General features: G+C 42.5%; 1 long non-coding RNA gene across 1 annotated transcript in view; it reads right to left on the bottom strand.

Annotated features, from left to right (window-relative positions):
* Nucleotides 1-10,511: 10,511 nt before the first annotated feature.
* The window catches only part of LOC309796021, a 201,686-nt gene continuing 191,398 nt past the window's right edge, over nucleotides 10,512-20,799 (bottom strand). The window contains exon 5 of the long non-coding RNA XR_014292403.1: nucleotides 10,512-10,613. This is a non-coding gene — a long non-coding RNA (uncharacterized lncRNA). The remainder of the gene's footprint in view (nucleotides 10,614-20,799) is intronic.

Raw genomic sequence — 20,799 nt, 5'->3', positions numbered from 1 at the left:
AAGGGCCCCATGGCCTACGTGGCCCCTTCCAAGGCAATGTGTTCACATGGTGGTGTGTTTTCGTAAAATTTGCAAAAGTAATATATTTCCCCCACAACTAGTTAAGACCACTGTCACTTTCCACTATGACTTCCCTTTCTTGTATCGGGTGGCACTAGAGATGGCCATGGCATTTTTGAAACCTGACTAAGGTGGAGTTGAATGAGGGAGAGTTTGATTTCAGTGGGATATATCTGTATTTCATATTGAAGTTATTACTAGCCATCTTGATGTAGGAATGGCTTTCAAGACTACTTCTACCATCTACTGGGATGACTCCCTTGAAATTATGACAGTGAGGGCCACAGGCAAAAAATATTAATGCGTGCTGTCACACCTAGAAGCACCAGAAGTATGGAGTAGTGGAGGAGAAAGAAGGCTTGAAATACAGAAAGCCAGAAGGTACTCGGTGGAACCCTAGCCTTCCAGTCCTGAGACACGCAGAACTCGAAGTAGAGGATTTAGTTCTCAATAACCCTAAGTCACAATGGAAGTTCTTTCCCATCAGGAATAGACTGACAGCCCAGTGTACATAATTATAAAGGCATTATATCATATGAAATATGTTTCATATGATATATATTTTCAAATATATGAAATTATTTTAATAGGCTATAGATGTATTTCAATATAAATATAAATTTCATATATATCATAATTATATGATATGTATAATTATATGATATGTATAATTAAACATATATAAGAAATATATGTGATATATATGAACTCAATAGAAATATATCATACATATGATATAGATTTGAAATCAATAGAAATTATACTGATAGGGAGAAATAAGTTATAACTGAAAGATTCTTTGAGATCATAACAAAATCAGTAATACATGAAGAGGAAGAAATAAATTTTGAATAGAAGTGATGTGCAAACTCTTGGATTGTTTGCTAATCCAGTTAATGAAAAGAAGTAAATCATGTAAGCATGTTTGAAGAAAATTAAATTTCTTGCCAATTTGACAAGAAATACTAATACTGACAATGATTAACACAAAAATCATAATATATCGGTAAATAAGGACATAAGTGACAAATTGCTAAATGAGTGTCATTAGTTCAAAGAATGTTTCAGATTAGTCACCATGTAAAGAAACTTGAAATGCCCTGTATCTGAGAGTTTATACATGAAAGAAATGTGATAGATTTTCCAAACTTGACAACAGATTCTAAAAATTTACAGGACAGCTTTGGCAGTGAATGTCATTTCAACTTGAAAATGAATTAGGAAGCTGAAAATCAATTTCTAAACTGTCGATGATTTTTTTTAAATTTAATCAATCATTCTAGATAGAGGAAAGACTTTCTACAGAAAAGAATTACAAAATCATAGTCATTTGAAGAGTTGATCAAAGAAAATGCAGCTAAAATATGTAAGAAAAAAATTATAGAGCTGTGTCAGAGAGTTAATTAAGATATGTCATTTTTCTAGATTTTGTGATGCTTTTGGTATTTGCTAACTTTTTAATGTTTGTAATATTTTTTTCTCATTCTAAATACATATTTGAATTTTTGTACCTAATTTTGAACTTGTAGTGTTTTTTTCTTAAAAGGAGACCCCCAAAATCATATAGGTTTCCTGCCTAACAGGCATAAGTAGGCACAAGTGTACACCTGTGCATGAACACACACACACACAGGCTAACATCATTACTGTTATGTCCCCATATTCTTGGTGACAGGTTTTGCTACCCACTGCAGACATTAGATCTCTGGGCTATCACCTGACCCCAAGGGAGTTCTGGTTCACTGAGCCCTCAAAACAGGACGGGAGAAAACCTAAGAAGCTATTGCCACTAGAGAGACCACTGTGAACAAGCCTGGATTTGGCCCAAAGGATCTCTAGGAAGACTCGTTTCAATCATGGGCACCTCAGGAGTTCCGAGCTCTTTCTGCAGTGTCTGGGGGAGTTAAGTTTGCTCAGATCTGAAGGGCACCCTGGAGGCTGTAGAATCCCCAATGGATCGGCTAACAAACTCCCCCCCCCGCCCCGCGGCATCTTCTGGGCCTTGGAGAGAACAGAAGCCCAAGTGCCACAAGTCCCCTGAACACCTGCAGGCCGCCAGCTCTCAGATCATCTCACACTGGAGAATGAGTAGCTACTCAGTCCCTGGGGAACATCAGTGGTGGGGAACCTTCCACTGGTTCTCAGGGGATTCGTTAATGGTTGCTTTGCAACAAGTTGGCATAACTCCCAGGTAACCCAAGGGATGGCTTCTAGGGCTGTCTTGTACATGAAACAACGCCAGGGAATAAAAGCTCTGCAACCACTTGCTATTTGGCGATGCACCATGCAGCGCATGAGGGCCGGGAGTTACCCTAGGAAGGGGAGATGGTGAGCAGGGCAGTAAACACGCAGGCAGGGGCACTGGTGACTGAGCAAAGCTGAAGGCACAGGGGAGGCACGGCACCCATGGGTGTCGCCCGTGCTGTGAAGGGACGTGCAATTCAGATCTCAGCGCTCTCTCCCCATCTACACAGGCCGGCCCAGTTTCAACCCCAAGTCAACCTTGACCCCAATCTCGCCTCCTTTATTAGTTATGAAATCCAATCAAACAGGGGTAAGTTACAGTTTTGCTGAAAACTGGGGGTAACGAGATGCCTACGACACACTGAATTCTTTGCAAACATGCTGTAGGGACATGCTTTCCTTCAAATGTCTTCTTCCAACCCCACCTTTTCCTGACTCAGGCCCCAAGCAGCCTCCGTCCCCTTGCTCCCCCGTCTCCCTTCTCTAATATGAAATCTGATCACCGGCTTAACACTCAGGCCTGAGGACTTCCTTCTCCCCACTGGACTGATAAAGTCTTTTCAACGTCTCCATTAAGACAGGTCTCTCCCTCTCTACAGAGGAATTCTGGTCTCAGCTGCCAAAACGATAACTGTTTCTCCATATGGTTACCTAGATAAAATGGGAAAGAATACTGTCGCTTGACCACAGATGTAATAATTGATGGTGTCCTGTCTGGGCAACATATATCATTATGACTCTCTGAATGGGATTTTGACTTTCATAAATCAATTCAAACTTCAAATTTAGTATTTTCTCCACACAGGCCCGTTAAAGGAAATTCAGAAAACGCAGCCAAGTTGCAAGAAAAGAAAACTGAATCAGCATCAGTCCATCCCTCGTATGACTCATCGTTCACATTTTTGTGAATTTTCTCCCAGATTTCATATCCACTGAACTGAGGTTTTGGTTTCTTTGTTTTTCAAACATGGCTTTAACCACACTGCATATACATGCCTACATACTGCTTTGTAAATGTCGATCCTAAATATTTTCCACATTATCACACAGACCTCACAAATATCATTTAAATGTCTGCATGACAGACCCTCAAGTACATAGTCCACGCTATAGAGGACTTTGTTGGTTCTCTACAGCTACTGTAACAAATCACCACAAACTTAACAGCTTACAATAACACACGTTTATTATCTGACAATTCCGGAGGTAGGAAGTCCAGCCTGGGTCTCACTGGGCTAAATCCAGTCGTGGGCAGGGCTGCATTCCCTTCTGGAGGCTCTAGGGGAGAATGTTCCCTTGCTTTTTCTAGCTTCTAGAGGCCGCCTGCATTCCTCAGCTGTGACCGCTTCCTTCATTTTCAAAGCCAGCAACACTGTATCTGTCACTTTGCTCCTCTTCTACTTTTAAGGCCCCTTGTGATTAACAGCGAGACCACTCAATAATCTCCCTGATTAGCAATCTTAATTCTATCAGTCCCCCTTTGCCGGGTAGGTGACATATTCACAGGTTCCGGGAATTAGACATCTCTGGGGGGCCGTTATACTCTGCACCATCCTTATCCATTTCTCATGCTTGGACTTTCAGGTTGTTTCTCATTTTTCGCTATGATATATAACATTGTAATAAATGTCATCATTTGATCTACTTTTCCCTTGTTAGGTCAACCAGTCTTTTCCAGGTACAGAAGGGAGAAACTGTAGACAGTAGAGGTGCTGGGAGCAGGTATACGGGATGCTGCTGGCACTGAAGTAGTGTGATTCAGCCAAAATAATACTGGGATTCTAGTCCATAGCCCACCAGCATTGACTAGCTGAGCAATTTTAGGCAAGTCACATAATGCATCTGAAAAATGTCCCTGTCTGCAAAACGGGAAAATGACACTTATCCAGGCATTACCACAGGGTCAAATGAGATGACGTCAACTGTGGAGCCACTGCATTATTGGTGTTCATGGTGGTGATGACCATGATTATGATAATAATCAATGTAATAATTGAAAGTAGATCCAATAACATGGCATTATGATTTTTAACATTTTTACTAATAAGACACCTGGGCCCTCAAATCGGTTATCTTATCTAGATGGAGAAGGAAAAATCAGAAAAATAATTTTGGTAAGAGTCGAGTTGAGAATGAACACTGTGTTTTGAAATTTTAATTATTATTTCAAACGACGTTTCACCTCTTCCCTTATGCCCTGCAGTGGTCCTAGGGTCCATGCAGCTCTGCCATAGCACCAGGGCAGGTTTTCACTCTATGGTCTTGGCACTTGCTATTTCATCTTCCAAGAATGCTCTCCCCCCAGCACCTACTTGGCTCCCATCTCCTTCTTCAGTTCTTTGCTCAAACATCTCTGCAAATGCCACCTCCATGGACCAAACTCAATAAAACTGCACAACCACCACAACCCCTGCCATTCTCTATCCTCTTCCTTTCTTTCCTTTTTTTCCCCCTGTATCACTACTAGAATGTACGTTTCAGGAGGGCAGGGATTTATATCTACTTCATTTCTTGCCTTGTGTCCAGTGCCTAGAAGGGTGTCCAGTATATATTCTGGACTCAATACTTTCGTTAAATGATTGAACAGATTTTAACGCAGTCCGAGCATTTGATCCACTGGGTTGTGAAAAAGAATTTACCAAAGGACTCTTTTTAGTAGTAATTTTCCCCATTAAGGCATACTCTTCACACTCTGATTTGGACAACAATGGGGCTAGGCTGGGGGGAGAGGGGGAGGGGAAGCAAGCAAACACAAGAGAGCATATACACTTAGGAAGTCTATGTTGAACAAACAAAGGTCTAAGAGAACTGTTTCCTTGACTCTGATTTGAAAAAGTGAAGTATAAACAGAGAACCATGTTGTGTAGTTTACGGTGGTTGTGTTTGGAGCAAGACTTTTGCATAAAGATTAACCCAGGTGAATGCGTCACTCAGGCCTGAAAAGCTGTCCCGTGGCCTTTGATTTGGAGCTGTTGTCATCATGAAGCGACAACTTGGTTTAATGTTGAAAAGCAGAAATGAAAAGAAATGGTATTTGGTCTGCTAGTTGAGTGGAAATCAATTGAGATGGAGGACGGGTTGAACATCAGCAAGCTTTTCACACACCCGCAGCCGGAAAAGTCTGGGTTGGGGAGAGATCAAGACCCCGCGGAGAACATTCACTCACTCCTCTGGATGAACTTTTCATGAACTGATTTTCATTGTCCTTTACCCACAGGCAAATGGACTTGCCACCACCACACCCCATTCAAACGTGCTGTTATTTTACACTTGTGCATTTGTAACTCTTGTCTAATTTTATTCCCCCTGCTCAGAAAAACAGAGCAGCTGCTAGTCCCAGCTTCCTGGCTGTTCTCTCAGCCTCCCTTTCCTTCCTGTCCTTCTCCTGCAGGCCTATGTTATTCCTCTTAAAGCAAGCTTTCAAAACATCAGGATAGATAAAGATCTGAGGGCCATAATTCTTGTATACTCCTTAAGGACTTTTTTTTTTTTTTGTCTTGGATCCTGTATCCCAAACAATGAAACCGTGCCAAGAATTTATTGCAAAACTAAAGCCAAGATGTATCCCTGTGCAACGAGCAGCAGATAAACAGCTTTCAGCTTAATCCTAACAAGAACGGGCAAATGGACACTGATACTTGGTTTAGTATTTCACTAACATAATCCCTTTCCCATGCAGTGATACTCTTCTGTGACTTATTTGTGTGTGTGTGCGTAGATTTATTTATTCTCCTGGGACATGAGGTTTTACATCTTTTAGAAAATCCATGTGAATGTTCAAGTGAAAGAAATCATATGTCATGCTTATCTTTGGTGAAAGCACCTGTGCACTGAATGATTTTCACTAACAAAGGTGATGTCCTTCAACCAAAATGGTAAGACAACCTCCAGGAAAATGTGGAGGGAGCTTATTCACTCGAATCTTACATACTGACTCAGTAATGACCAAGCTTCAGTACTGGAGTTAAGAGTAGACACAAAGGGTCAACTTGAGTTCAGTGGCAGCTCAGGACATCCACTAGGGGCCTGGGTAAATTACTGATGGGGAGAAGTTGGCCAGTTCCGAGAGTGTTCTGGAACTAAGTATGAATCTGTGTGTTGGGCAGTTTATGTGGAGAACAGAATATGAAGCTGGGAATTAGGATCACAACTGTTCAGCTGGAAGATTCTAGATGTGAAGCTCCTTCAGGAGATCCACACCAAGGTTGCTCTTGGGACAACCCATGGGACAGCTAGCTAATTCAGTTTGGGGAAAGAATTAAAAAGCCTCACAACTCCAGACAGTTGGAAAATGGGTTTGATTCCCTTCTGAATGTTTAAATTAGCTCAAAGGGAGGATGAGTGAAGGTGAATGATTCCAAGAAATACCAGGAATTCACCAGCAAAAGGGACTTTGGCAAATGAGTGCCATAAGTTACTGATGAATTACCGGAAGTACTAGAAAGTTTATGTGGACAACCAAGGAAATAACGTTTCTTAATTCAGGGCCTACATCTCTCCCCAGGTTCCTGGCATGTGGGCAAAGCTGTGATGGCTGAATAGGGGTGGTTTCAGCAGTAGAGGATTCACAGGAAGTAAAAATTGTCCACACAAATTCTGAAAGGAAGAACTGAGTTGAGCAGCTTTCTAGTCAGGAGAGGCCAGAGAGGGACCCAGGAATCCTGAAAACTCTATAGAATAAGATACAGTGAATAAGGACCATAAAGTAGATGAGGAATTACCCTTTTCTTCTCAAGTTAGCCTGACTCCTGTTGGCCTCTCATTAAGAAGCAGCAAATCTTAGTGATTAGCGTTTTCCGGAAGATGAACGTTTTCTTCCACTGAACTCTTTGATGTTATCCAAAAGTCCCTAGGAAAGAAAAATGATATACATTCATGGGCTTTATATTAAAGATTTCAGAAAGTCCAGTAAAAATATTTTCAGATCTCAAAGCTTTCGATAACATTCCAGTTTTACCTCAGACCTACAGGGCTGTAACTTTTATGTATAGAAAAAGTTACAGGAGTTGCCCAATGATTGGCAATTTTTAAAAGGCTTCATTCACTTGGCTTCCTTTTATTTTAAAATTTATTTATTTACTTGTTTGTTTTTGGCTGCGTTGGGTTTTCGTTGCTGTGCGCGGGCTTCCTCTAGTTGCAGCGAGCGGAGGCTACTCTTCGTTGCAGTGTGTGGGCTTCTCATTGCAGTGGCCTCTCTTGTTGTGGAGCATGGGCTCTAGGCACGTGGGCTTCAGTAGTTGCGGCACGCGGGCTCAGTAGTTATGACTCATGGGCTCTAGAGCGCAGGCTCTGTAGTTGTGGCGCACGGGCTTAGTTGCTCCACGGCATGTGGGATCTTCCAAGACCAGGGCTCGAACCCGTGTCCCCTGCTCTGGCAGGCGGATTCTTAACCACTGCACCACCCGGGAAGCCCTCAGTTGGCTTCTTTTATTGTAAGAAAACTTAGTTTGAATTTACTCTGAGGCTGTGCATAGGATGGTGCTGAAATGGAAACAGAAGAGAAAAGCTCTAGGGATGTCCCCAGATCTGCCAAGGGACAAGCCCACCAGTGGCAGAAGTTGTTAACAAAAAGAACAGGGAACTCTGCTCAATATTCTGTAATAACCTAAATGGGAAAAGACTTTGAAAAGAATAGATACATGTATATGTGTAACTGAATCACTTTGCTGTACACCCAAAACTAACACAACGTTGTAAACCAACTATACTCCAACAGAAAATAAAAATTAAAAAAAAAAAGAATCCTTATTGATCCATAAGGCTGACCCAGTTCTAGGGCTTCAGACATCTTGTTGGCATGAATATCATTTGCAGCAATTAGCATGGGTGCTGTTGACTGGGTTTCCTCCAGTTGGCCCTTTTGGCCACCAAACCAGGGGGCTTCCTCCAATTGCTCAAACTCCTTCAGTTCCATGGCTGGCTTGAAGGACCCTGATACAACGGAAGGTTTGGGTTCTTTTCATATCCTCCCACACTCCTACCCTGTGGCTGCGCTGTCATTTGAGGAAGTTGGAAGTGGTGGAGTTGGGGAATTGGTCTCAAAATGGATTTCAAATTGTGGCCCCAAACCCACATGGGACCTCAATACAAATAATTTTTAAAACAAACTAAACAATTCTAGTGAATTCTTACCCGTGTCTTGCAGCACCTGCCCCAGGTAAGCAAGAGCTTCTGTCTTGTCTCTTCCCGCAGATGTATGTCTGTCTGTCCTTCCATTCTGGGTTAGTTCTTTGCCCTGTGACCTCACTGTCTTATGAATTCATGGAAAGTTTGAACTTGCAGTTTGGCTTTTTGCTATTTTTTTTTTTTTTTTTTTTCTTTTTGCGGTATGCGGGCCTCTCACTGTTGTGGCCTCTCCCGTTGCGGAGCACAGGCTCCGGACGCGCAGGCCCAGCGGCCATGGCTCACGGGCCCAGCCGCTCCGCGGCATATGGGATCCTCCCAGACCGGGGCACGAACCCGTATCCCCTGCATCGGCAGGCGGACTCTCAACCACTGCGCCACCAGGGAGGCCCGCTTTTTGCTATTTTAAGAGTAGGAGCCATACTCTTTCTAGCCCTGTATATCTCCAAGAAGCAAATGGAGGTCCCTTCCACGGAACCTACCAAAATATAATTGTTTGTCCATGGGTCTCTGTCTCTGGACTGCCAGGTTATGGAGGGCCCAGCTGTGGCTTCTCCTCTGGATCCACAGGTCTGGCCTAGGACCAGGCACAGAGTAGCTGCTCAGTGAAAATGCCTGCTACTCTCTGCTGCATTTTCATTTTAAGTAATCCTTTTCTCCCTTGCCTTCCAGCAGTAGCACCTGGGAGCTTGTTACATATGCAAATTTTCTGGCCCTACCCCAGCTACTGAACCTGAAGTTCTGGGGATAGGATCTTGCAATCTGTCTTAACAAGCCCTGCAGGTGATCTACCTGAGAACCACAGCCTTCGAGAAATAAGAGATATGCAACTGCTTCTTTCTGACCCTTTCAGGACAATTGCTATGGCTTTTGCTGAGCAACAAAGCAGCGGAGTACGTGAAGAGCCTGCCCTAAGGGAGGTTTCCAGCTGCAGCCCTGATTTCTCACCCCGGGACACACTGCAGACTCTCATACTCAGCTGCTCTGTACTTGCCCATTGGGTTTCCCAAACCTTGAGTCAGTAACCTCAATTTCAACTTTGGCTGTACATTGGAATCACCTGGGGAGCTCTCAAAAAAAAAAAAAATTCAGACCAATTAAATCAGAATCTCCAGGGGTGCGGCTCTTTGTTTTTCTGGTTGTTGTTTTAAGTTCCCCGGGTAATCCCCTGCAGTGAAAATCTAGTAGGGAATCAGTGCTGTGGCCTTGGCTTGGTAGTGTTTTCTTTATAAGATAAACTTAACCCCGATGTTGATTTTTTTGGAGTAAGACATTTCTCCTCTCTGAGCACCCTCCACCCCAAATCACACGTGCACTATCCACATGTGACAGTGAAGCCAACAAGAATGGGAGTGTTAGTTCTGGGCACACAGACTGCCTACTATTTGGGGTCCAGTCCTGGGTGCACCAGACAACACCCCTTAGCGGAGAGGGTCGTGCAACCTTGTGTCTTTGGGTTTCAAGAGCAAAGAAAATACACGTGCTCTGTAATTGCTTGTTACCCTGGATTTGGTGTCCCAGAGAGACAGAGGTTCTGACAAGTAAGGCGTTTAACTGGAGAATGCGTTTTCACTTTGAATAACTGTCCAGCATTTTGCCTTGGCAGGCCAGCCAGCCTTGAGGCAGGTGAAATAGGTCACTGTTTCTGCTAAACTCTTCGTGCAGAAGCAGCTCTACCACCCAAGACCAGACGTGCAAACCTTTGCAGAAGCTGTGACCCATGAGCAGGCTCTCCGCCCCCTGCTCCCTGGGGGTGCCCAGTGGGTGCGCCCAAAGAGACACGTGACCAGGGTCAGGACTGATGTAGCACGGGGCTGAGACCCTAAGTACTCCACCCCTCCTGTAACAGCCTCTGTGCCCTGCCCTGCTCCAGCGTCACAACCAAAACTCCCCTCTCCTGCCTCTGTGGTTGTCAGGACTGCGGCCTTATCTCCCCCGGCCCCATGTAGCACCGTCATCTGTGCATTCTCATCTCCCACCATCATCTGGTCCTCTGCAGCTGGACCATCCAGTGCCCCAGCCAGACCCGTCAACTGGTCCCATCACACCTCTGCAATCTTACCTCCCGTGGACTCACGCAGCTCTATCATCTGGTCATGAAAGCCATTTTCCACCTCCTCCTCCTTTGGACTTCGACTCCCTTGGACTTGGACTCTTTCACCCATGGCTTCCTCTTGATGCTTCCTCTGATAATCACAAGCAGAATTAATTGTACTCTTGATGGTTCCAAGAGTGCTGTATACGTATATCTGTTCTAGCACTTTTCTCATTTTTCTCATGATTGTTTATAATCCCTTCTCCCTCAATAGACTATATGCTCTTGGCAATCTATTTCTTACTCCTAAAAATATATAGATCCAGGGACTTCCCTGGTGGCGCAGTGGTTAAGAATCTGTGCACCCAATGCAGGGGGCCTGGGTTCGATCCCTGGTCAGGGAGTTCTAGATCCCACATGCATGCTGCAACTAAGAGTTCACACGCCACAACTATGGAACCGGCAAGCTGCAACTAAGGAGCCCATGAGCCACAAGTAAGGAGCCCACTGGCCACAAGTAAGGAGCCCACCGGCTGCAACTAAGACCTGGCGCAACCAAATAAATTTTTAAAAAAAGAATACATTGAAAATAGCAAATTCAGATAAAACAAGTTAAAATTTTAAAAAGTATATATATATATATATATCCAGAGCCTCAAAATACCTGACAACAGTAAGTGCCTAATTAATACTTATTGGCTCTGCCCAATGGGAACAGAATGTGAGCCACAAATTCAGGCCACATGTGGAATTTGAAATGTCTAGTGGCCACATTTTTCAAAAAAGTAAAAAGAAACTGGTGCGGTTAATTTTTTTTTTTTTTGATTGGCATCATTTTATTATATTTTATTTTTCAGTGTTTTTTAAAATTGACGTATAGTTGATTTACAATGTTTCAGGTGTACAGCAGTGATTCAGTTATACATATACCTGTCTCTTCTTTTTCAGATTCTTTTCCATTATAGGTTATTACAAGATATTGAATATAGTTCCCTGTGCTATATAGTAGGTCCTTGTTGTTTATCTATTTTATATAGAGGTTAATGCTAATAATACATTTTATATAACCCAATATATGCAAAATATTATCATTTCAACATATAATCAATGTAAAAAGTATTGAGGTATTTGATGTTCTTTATTTATTTTGCATGAGGTTTCTGGAATGTGGGATGAAGTTTATGCTTACTGCGTATCTCATTTGGACTGGCCGCATTTCAAATGCTCATTAAGGCTTGTGGCTACCACAGTGGACAGCACAGTCTAGAAGGTGAAGTAGTGCACTGGAAGTTGAAGGTCAACCTTTCTTCTAGGCCTCCTGGCGAGTGAGAGGGAGCCAGGTCTCCACTGAAAGTCTCAGAGGCCTGTGAGAAGGGAGAGTGCATCAGAGGAAAAGACAGCCACCAACCCCGGCAAGGACCTAGGGGGCCCCCAGGGCACAGCAGCCTGGCCTGGGGGAGGGGACAGGTGTGGGCCAGGGCAGGGGCACCTCAGAACTAGAAGGGGCAGAGCAGCGATTCCAGGGTTCAAGACAAATGCAACAAAGCGAGCTGTTCCAACGAACAGACCCACTGGATGCTGACTGGCTCCCACTCACTTTTATTTTGTGTGTTACGGGGTCAGAACTGACAGGTATGGCAGATAAAGGAACAGACCATTTATGAGGGGCCATTAATCTTAGCCTCACAGCAGGGCTAGAGGAGAAAGCAGACAAGTTCCTCCTCTTCAATAAATCCACCATTTTCAAATCCAATGAGAAGCAGTAAGTGAAGGAAGATCTTCCTGCGGTAGAACAAGTAATTTTGAGTGTCAGAGGGAGTATGAGAGCCAGAGGAGGTAAGGCTGGCGCGAAGCTTTTGGGCAGAGCAAGAGTGTTTAACTCTTTGAAGATGGAATGTTCTGGAAAATGCAAGGGAAAGGCCTGAGCTAATACCTTCAAAAGGGAGCAGCAATTTTTCAGGGAGATTTTCTCTATCTATTGCAAAATAACCAGCAGTAAAGCCATTTAAGGAAAATACTGTACATTTAGTTTCTTTATATTCCTCTCTGGGCTTCTTTCCTGACGAATAGCGCTGGTATATAGGAGGAGGAGGAGCCAGAGAAAGCCAGGGCAAGCGGACTGTTTTCTAGCCTGTCACTGGCTCAGAAAGCAGCCAGTGTCTGACGAACACATCTCTGATCTGGGGACTGACCACAGGGGTGGGGAGACCCCTGCTCAGGAAACCTTTTTCAGGTGAAAGAGGGAAGGCGGTATTATTTAGCCCTCTACAGCTGTAATAGTAAAACCCTGACCTGCTCGATTCCTCAGCTCTGCTTTCTAGATTTATTTAGGGACAAATAAATTCTTAGACTAAGGCAAAACAAAATATATACAGATTGACCACTTGGGTTGTTTTCATTATTTAAGAAAATTCATCCAAAATTACAATGGCCCTTTTCTAGGCCCTGGAAAATCCTTTTGCATTTCTGCTAATAACTGCAAAATAGCTTTGTTAAAGAGTTATCAAAATATGGAATGACTCTGGGTATTTTTAGCAAAGGAGACATTTTTAAATAAGATTTTCACTTAATTTATGTTCTCACTCAGTCACCTTCATGTTTCAAACCAAAACAAGATGAAAAATCCTCCATAAGGTTTGAGATCGTAATGATTTAGATCAACGCTATCAGTCTATACCTTCTCAGTAGTTATTTTTTTGATAGATTCAACACTTCAGAGCTGGTTAAATATGAAACAGCACATAAAATAGTGGACCGCAGTGCAAACAGCAGCCTCAATGCCAATACTATATTGAAGAGACAAACATGCCTTATAATATCTTCAAAAAATGAAATACCTTTTAAAATAGAAAAAGCCACTTAAATACATGTTAGGTGATTGAAAACACATAGCTAATGATAAGGAACTTTGTTAAATGCGAAGCCAGAAAACAAGCAGACTGACTGACCTAGTAGGATCAATGATGACTTTTAAAATCAAAACATGAAAATATCTTTCCCCTTTTTTGAGTGCGGAAAACAAAAAGACTCCTTTGTATAAAACACCCAACGTCAGAACTATACCCAGCGACCCAGCTGTTCAAATATTTTACTGCCAACAAATTTCACAAGCAAGTATGCTCCCATTCCTGGAGGCTAAGGTTTCTCCTGGGTTTGATATTAGAACTTGCTGGGTGTCTAGACTTTTCCAGATTGTTATGAAATAACTACTACTCCAACTTGTGTCTTTGAGGCTGACATCGAGACTTGAATCAGTCTGCTTTATTATTCCCTTATCAGTTTGGAAAAGCCTACATTGTGCTCTGGGAAATGGTGGTGGGAAGTGGTGGACCGGTCCCAGGGACGCGGCCGCCCCCCCGTCCTCGGGGGCTGCTTTCATTGTGTGCGGGTTACTGTTGTAACCCCGAGGCCTCCCATCAGTGCTTTACCAGGCAGGTTGGAGGCCACAAATGTAATTTACATGTTCAGATTCCTCTTTTAAGGAACGTTGTGGAAAAGCTTTTCCATGGCTATGGTTCCTGAAGGGAAGTTAATAGTGTAGGTTGGGAGAAAAAGAAAAAACAAACAAAAAAAAAACCCGAACTCTGCAAGGGGGAAACCTATGAAAGGATTAGAATAGCTGTGCTAATCTGACAAACCTAGATTCTCTCATTCACCACATCTGCCGCGACTGGCCTTCTATGCTGAATTTTCTGAACTCTTTTCAAAGTATAATTTCCAAACAGCTGAAAACATGGCTCATGTCAAAGATTTTAGCCAATTACATTAATGATGGAATCAATGAGATGGTAAAGATATTTCAAGGAGACTTCGAGGAACTATGTACTTACAGGCATTAAAGAAGAAGAATGTTCAAATGAGATTACTAGGTTAGATATGAAACTGCTCAAGGCTCTCCAGGGCAATAAAACTCTAATCTTTAGGATTATCTTTCCCACCCATCAGGAATGATTAGCATCTCACCAGGCAACATATACATGTTAACACATTTTTCAAAAAAGTAAAAAGAAACTAGTGCGGTGGGCCTCTCACTGTTGTGTTGTTTTTTTTGCTTTGTTTTGTTTTGTTTTTCATTTTTACCAATTTATTGAGCTGTAACTTACATACAATAAATTTTACCCATTTTAAGTGTACAGATTGATGTTTCAGTGAATGTAAATTAGTTTAAAAACTGCAAGGACAACCACATCCAAATTTTAAAATCCTCCCATCACCTCCAGAAAGTTCCCTCCTGCCCCTTGCAATCAATCATTGCCCCACCCCAGCCCCAAGCAACAACGAAACTTCCCACAGTCTGGGATCTTATTTAATAAAGACTAAATAGCAAGTCAAGCAAAGGTAACCTCCCACAGCCTTGTAGGTAGTCCTGGGGTGGGCTTGCTAAGCAGCTCAGTGTTAATGACACTGAAGGGAGAGCCTGAACACTCCTGGCCTTATTTCCAAGATTTAGATCATTTTTCTCAACGCTTTACTTATTATCCCTTTCCCGCTCTATTGTGATTCATAATCAAGATGGTAGGAAGAATATGCTAGCAAATAGACTTCAGAACGTGCAAGTTTCCGTACGCCCCAGAAACGTGAAGAATGCAGATGGATGCATTTTGCGGCTGAGGGTAGGTGGCGCTGGGCAAGGAGACAGGCACAACTGAACAACCGAAGTAAGTGCCTTTCTCAAAAACCTAACTATAACTGTAGGCTTAATGTGCCCTATCAGAAACTGATACTGTGGTTTGGAAGCAGCCTGTTAACCGTATTTTGACTTTAAATAGCACACTTTGCTAATGAAGAATGCACATGCACTTTTCTTTCATAGAAAAGAGCCTTAGTTAATTCCATGTTAATTATACAATGCTATAAATGTGAATTTTCAGTGGGCCAGGCGTCAATTCGCAGGAAATTGACACCAAAGTGAAAAGTTGAGTTGGGGTGGGGAGAGGGGGAGCTGCTGGGAAGAAAGGAGGGGGAGTGAGTCAGAGGTCGTGACCTCCCAGAAAAAGAGGTCATCTTGGAACAGTTAGAACTGAAGCTGAAGAAGGTTTCTAGAAGGGGAGGAGCCCCTGCCGTGTACACAGGAGGCCTGAGGAGCAGCCAATTCAGGGAGAGGAGAGCTGTCTAGAGTCCCAGGGCAGCCTGGATACCAAGCTGGGTTTCGAAAACTAGCAGGAAAAGTGTCTAAAAAGCAGGGACATCATCAGAGGGCCTGGGTGATGGGAGCGGCCCATCCTCGCCTGGGAGTACTATTCCACTGAAATTATTTAGAATTGCTGGTGCACGGTGATGATAAAAAGCAGACTGACTCTTGGCTTTACTACTGTGTGGACCTCAATGAAGACCATCCAAAAGAGAACAGACGGGGCTTCCCTGGTGGCACAGTGGTTAAGAGTCCGCCTGCCGATGCAGGGGACACGGGTTCGTGCCCCGGTCCGGGAGGATCCCACATGCCGCGGAGCGGCTGGGCCCATGAGCCATGGCCGATGAGCCTGCACGTCCGGAGCCTGTGCTCCGCAACGGGAGAGGCCACAATAGTGAGAGGCCCGTGTACCACCAAAAAAAAAAAAAGAACAAAAGAACAGACGGAGGCTCTTTATTCAAAGCGAGGGAGTCGGCCACCATCGCTTACAGAGATTCAAAGACAGGCAGAGGAGTGGGAAAGCTTTACAGTGGAAAATAAGGAAGGCTCCAGGTATACCCTGATGGGAGCGTGTTGACACGGGGAAACCGGAGGAGAATAAGAATAAGCGGGGCAGGGCTTCCCTGGTGGCGCAGTGGTTGAGAGTCCGCCTGCCAATGCAGGGGACATGGGTTCGTGCCCCGGTCCGGGAAGATCCCACATGCTGCAGAGCAGCTGGGCCCGTGAGCCATGGCCGCTGAGCCTGCGCGTCTGGAGCCTGTGCTCCGCAGCGGGAGAGGCCACAATGGTGAGAGGCCCGTGTACCGCAAAAAAAAAAAAAAAAAGAATAAGCGGGGCAGCTTATGTGATTGCTTCGGGGAGCATACTTGGCTTTCTCTGGTCGGTCCTGAGTCGGAAGTCAGGGCAAAAAATAGGGAAGTTGGCACTCATTGACCAAGAAGTCCTGATGTTCTGCGATGCTGGCTGTAGAGGTTACGGTTTGGCTTCCTGAGCTGGTTGCTGCAGAAGTCGTGGATCAAAATTCTTTTGTTACATATGGTCTGGCCACTGTCCATGTGTATATTCAGTCTCTCAATTGTTTCTGCACATTCTACTTATCCCTTTAATGCCTTCACCCTAGCAGATGACTCTGTTGGTAGGCCCTGCCTATAAAGATATGTGGCTGCAGTCGTACTAAAGTTGAACTGAATAGGGATTGATGTAAAAAAAAAGAGAAATCAGATTTACCTGGTAGCCATGGGCAGGACATGCTAGCCAGGAAGAGACTCAATGATGGAACAATACTGACTTGGGTTTTGGTGATGCACGAACTGAGCTAAGATATTCCTGGCTTGACCACAGTCTCTTGCACTCTTGACTTGTAACTCCCAGTAATTCTCAAACCTGACTGCACATGACTACCACAGTCACAGTCAATCAAATCAGAACCTTTGAACATGGACCCCAGGTATCAGGAATTTTTTAAACACCCCCCCGCCAGGTGACTGCAATGTGCAGGAAGTTTAAGAATGAGTGCCCTAGCAGCCCTTGCTACTCACAGTGTGTTCCGCCAACCACTAGTAACATCTGCATCACATGGGAGCTCATCAGAGCTGCAGATTCCCAGGCTGCACCCTCCATCTGCTGAGTCAGAATCTGCATTGTAACTAAGCTCCAGGTAATTAGCACGCACATGAAAAGTTCGGGAAGCATTGCTAAACTGTTGGCTCAGTGTGGCCTCTCTATGGGGAGAAACACTAGGATTATTTCCCATTTTGCTGCCCAGGGAAGACAGGCCTCCCCTCCCCCACCTCTTCATCTAATTGCAAACATTGCTAGAGGTGGAAGCACAGACCTTATTTTGGAAAAACTGAAAAATGTGTCACCAGCGCTAGAGTTTTTGACATTAAAATGCATGGTTTGCTAGTGGACAGTGTAATTGCTTATCAAAATTCCCAGAAACTTAAGGGGAAAAAAAGACCAAAATCAGAAGCCTCTAAAAAACTAATTGTGTCTTTTCCCAGGAAAATCTTTTCTGTTGATGAGTCAAAGAATATTCTATTAGGCTAGCCAAACTCTTGAAGTTTGCCCAAATAAACCAGTGTCCACAAAAAGACCTCTGATTTTTTCATGTTTTAAATATATGTCTATGGGAGAAAGGATTTAGAGTGAGATTAAGTAAGAATAATGAAATATTTGTATCTGTCTTCCTGTGTGTGGAAGAGCTAACATCCAGATATTCTTAGTTTGGATGTGAGGAAATGAGGTTAAAACTTACTGACAAAGATCTTAGACTAAATCAGAGAAGTCATGGTTATTTCTCTAGAACTTTACAAAAAAACAGGATAAGACTATAAACTCTACTTTTAATAAAGAAGTTAAATTGTGAGGGTATGGAGTCAGGAAATAACACCAAACACAAACTCATATCCACAGGAAGAAATGAAGAGAACCAAAAAATGGTAAGTAAGAAGGTTAATATAACAAACTATAAATATATACTTGCTTTCCTTTTTTCTCTCACCTTTTAAAAAGATTATATAAAGCAATAATTATCACAAAGTGTTTTTTGGTTTCTAACGTATATGGACATAATATGTATAGCAGTAATAGCACAAAAGAGGGGTAGGGAATGGAACTACATAGGAATAAAGTTTTTATATCTTACTGGAATTAAGTTAGTACATCTGAAGTGGATTATGATAAACTAAGATGTATTTTGTAAGCCTGGGAGCCATTAATGACTTAAAGTAAGCCATTAAGAAAAAAACTAAAATAAAAAATTTTTAAATATCATTAAAGAAATGAAAATAATACACTAGAAAGTATCCACTTACTACAATAAAATGTAGTAAAGAAGGAAGAGAGAAACAAGATACCTGAGACACATGGAAAACAAACAAAACAAAATGGCAGATGTAAATGCAACCATATCAATAATAACTATAGATATAAATGGATTAGACAATACAATCCAAAGACAGTGACTGTCAGACAGATAAAGAAAACAAGATCCAACTGTATGCTGTCCATAGGAGACACACTTTAGATTCAAATTTTGAAGGTATGCTAATGTTTAAGGATGGGAGTGGGTGTTGGGGGTGGGTGAGTACGTTTAATCTACTATGTGTTAGGCACTGAAGTACAGTGACATTTTGCCTTAACTATAGCTCTTTTGTTATGAAAGACCCTAGCCCTCTAATATGAGGACAATTTCAGTTCCTCCAATGAGCATCCTGGAAGATTCAAACACCCTCCTCTCCTAATCAGTTCAGAGAGGAGAGAAAAAAGATGAGGCTAAAAACTATCAAATTATAATTTTCAAAAAGGTAAAAACATAGCTAACATCCCTACACTAAATGAGCGTGTTTTAAAGATATATTTAACTCACGAATGAGGGAGCGAGCAAGATGGTATAGCTGCTCCAAAGAAGAATACCAACACTTATGTATTCATAGTCTTTGAAAGAAAGACTGTTGAAGTAAGATCTCCAAGTTAGACACAAATTGGTCAATATCCGATGGGGCAATAAAACTGTAATACTTTTCTACTAGATAGAAACCATTTCTATCCCTACCTGACAAAAATCTTTTTCAGTTTAGCAATTTTCTACAAGTTAGCATTCAATTTTATAAAGTCTTGGGTCTGATCAAGTAAATGATAAGTCAGACAAAGCTGCCTACATTAGCTGCCCTGTAGGTGGGCTTGTAGATACCGTTGTAGAATGGCATTGAAAGGGCACACTGTAATCTTTCTGTGTTCCACGTTTTGGAACTTTTTTTCTTAACAAAAGTACATTCAATTGCGGAATACTGTTTAATATAACAACAAAATCACGTGGCTAATATTTACTGCTGGCTCCGTTCCAGGTACTCCATGGAGCACATTACATCTTTATATCATTTCCTCCTCACTGCAAAGCTAAGGGATGGGTGGATAATGATAATTTCCATTTTAGGATGAGAAAATTAAGGCTTAGATAAAATCAGTAGGTTCTTCAAGGTCACGTATCCAGTAAAGGGTGTAGACAGAACTTGAGCTTGTGGTTTCTTACTCTAAAAGCCTATGTATCTCACAAAGAGGGTTTCTAAAATGTCTTTGTATCCACAATAGTGCCTTGAACATTATATATGTTCAGTATGTGTTTCTGGTGAATTAATTGAAAAGTCAAACCAATACAAGCAAAAAAATGAAGTAATAAATAATTCTGGAAGGTCCTTCCCTTTGTGCTTCTGTACAGTTTCTCCCTCCCCGAAGGAAATTCTTCTCTTTCTTCAGACTCCTCTTCTCCTCCCATAGTTAAAGGTACAGAAAGTCTCACGATGATTGCATCACTCCAAGATACTGTGTGAGTTAGCACCAAGTATGGATATGCATCTGCATTCTTTATCACAAAGTACTAGCAGTGGAAATGCACTGGCCCACGTCAGAGATTAGTTTTAAAATTCCATCATCTGTTTCACCAAGACATCTAAAAGAACTTCACAGACAACAATCATTCCCTAGATCAGCTGAGGAGTGAGTGAGCAGGACCTTAACATATTATTTTTTACAGATGGAAGACCAGATAGGCTATGCAAACCCAAGGTCACACACAGAGCAAATCCTTGGAAGAATGCAGAAAAGAGAGCCAATTTTTTCAATTGAGACTTAGAGTTTTAAGTATTGGACAATCCCTCTTAAAGTTGTTTTCTTCTATTTTGATGTCTCCTTTCTTAAGGAAAAAGGATGCCAAAAAGACGGCTGATTAAAAATAGAGGAGAGAAAATACTGCAGAAAAAGAATGTCTCAGACATGTCTGGCAGTGACAATTTTCTTGATTTAAACAGTGAATGATTTTTGTATTTCCACATTAGTGACCCCATTCAGCAAGACATAATTGCCAAACACCTGGTAGGTGTCATATACTCTTAGCTAAAAACCACACTGTGGGAATCCAGAGCCCATCATGATCATTTGCTAGAGAAGATTTGAAGTTCGTAATCAAAATGATTCTGTCTGGATGTCCTTTTCCAAAAACAATTCACTTATAGATCTCTTTCTTTTTAAGCAGCTTGAGTGTGTGCAGGTGTTCCGTGCGACCTGGTGTGCCACTGTTGTCAAATTCAACCTTATCTTCAGTAGCACCCTCGTAATTAGCCAAATAGAATCTGATCATTCTGTTTCGTGGTGCACATCACAGGCATGCCTGGGTTATGCCCCAGTAGACAGCTTGGATAAATGACAG

The sequence above is a fragment of the Mesoplodon mirus genome (assembly GCF_964341445.2).
Source record: "Mesoplodon mirus genome assembly, chromosome: X".
Lineage (NCBI taxonomy): Eukaryota > Metazoa > Chordata > Mammalia > Artiodactyla > Ziphiidae > Mesoplodon > Mesoplodon mirus.
Note: the sequence above shows the minus strand (reverse complement) of the source record. Positions and strands in the feature narration are given on the sequence as shown.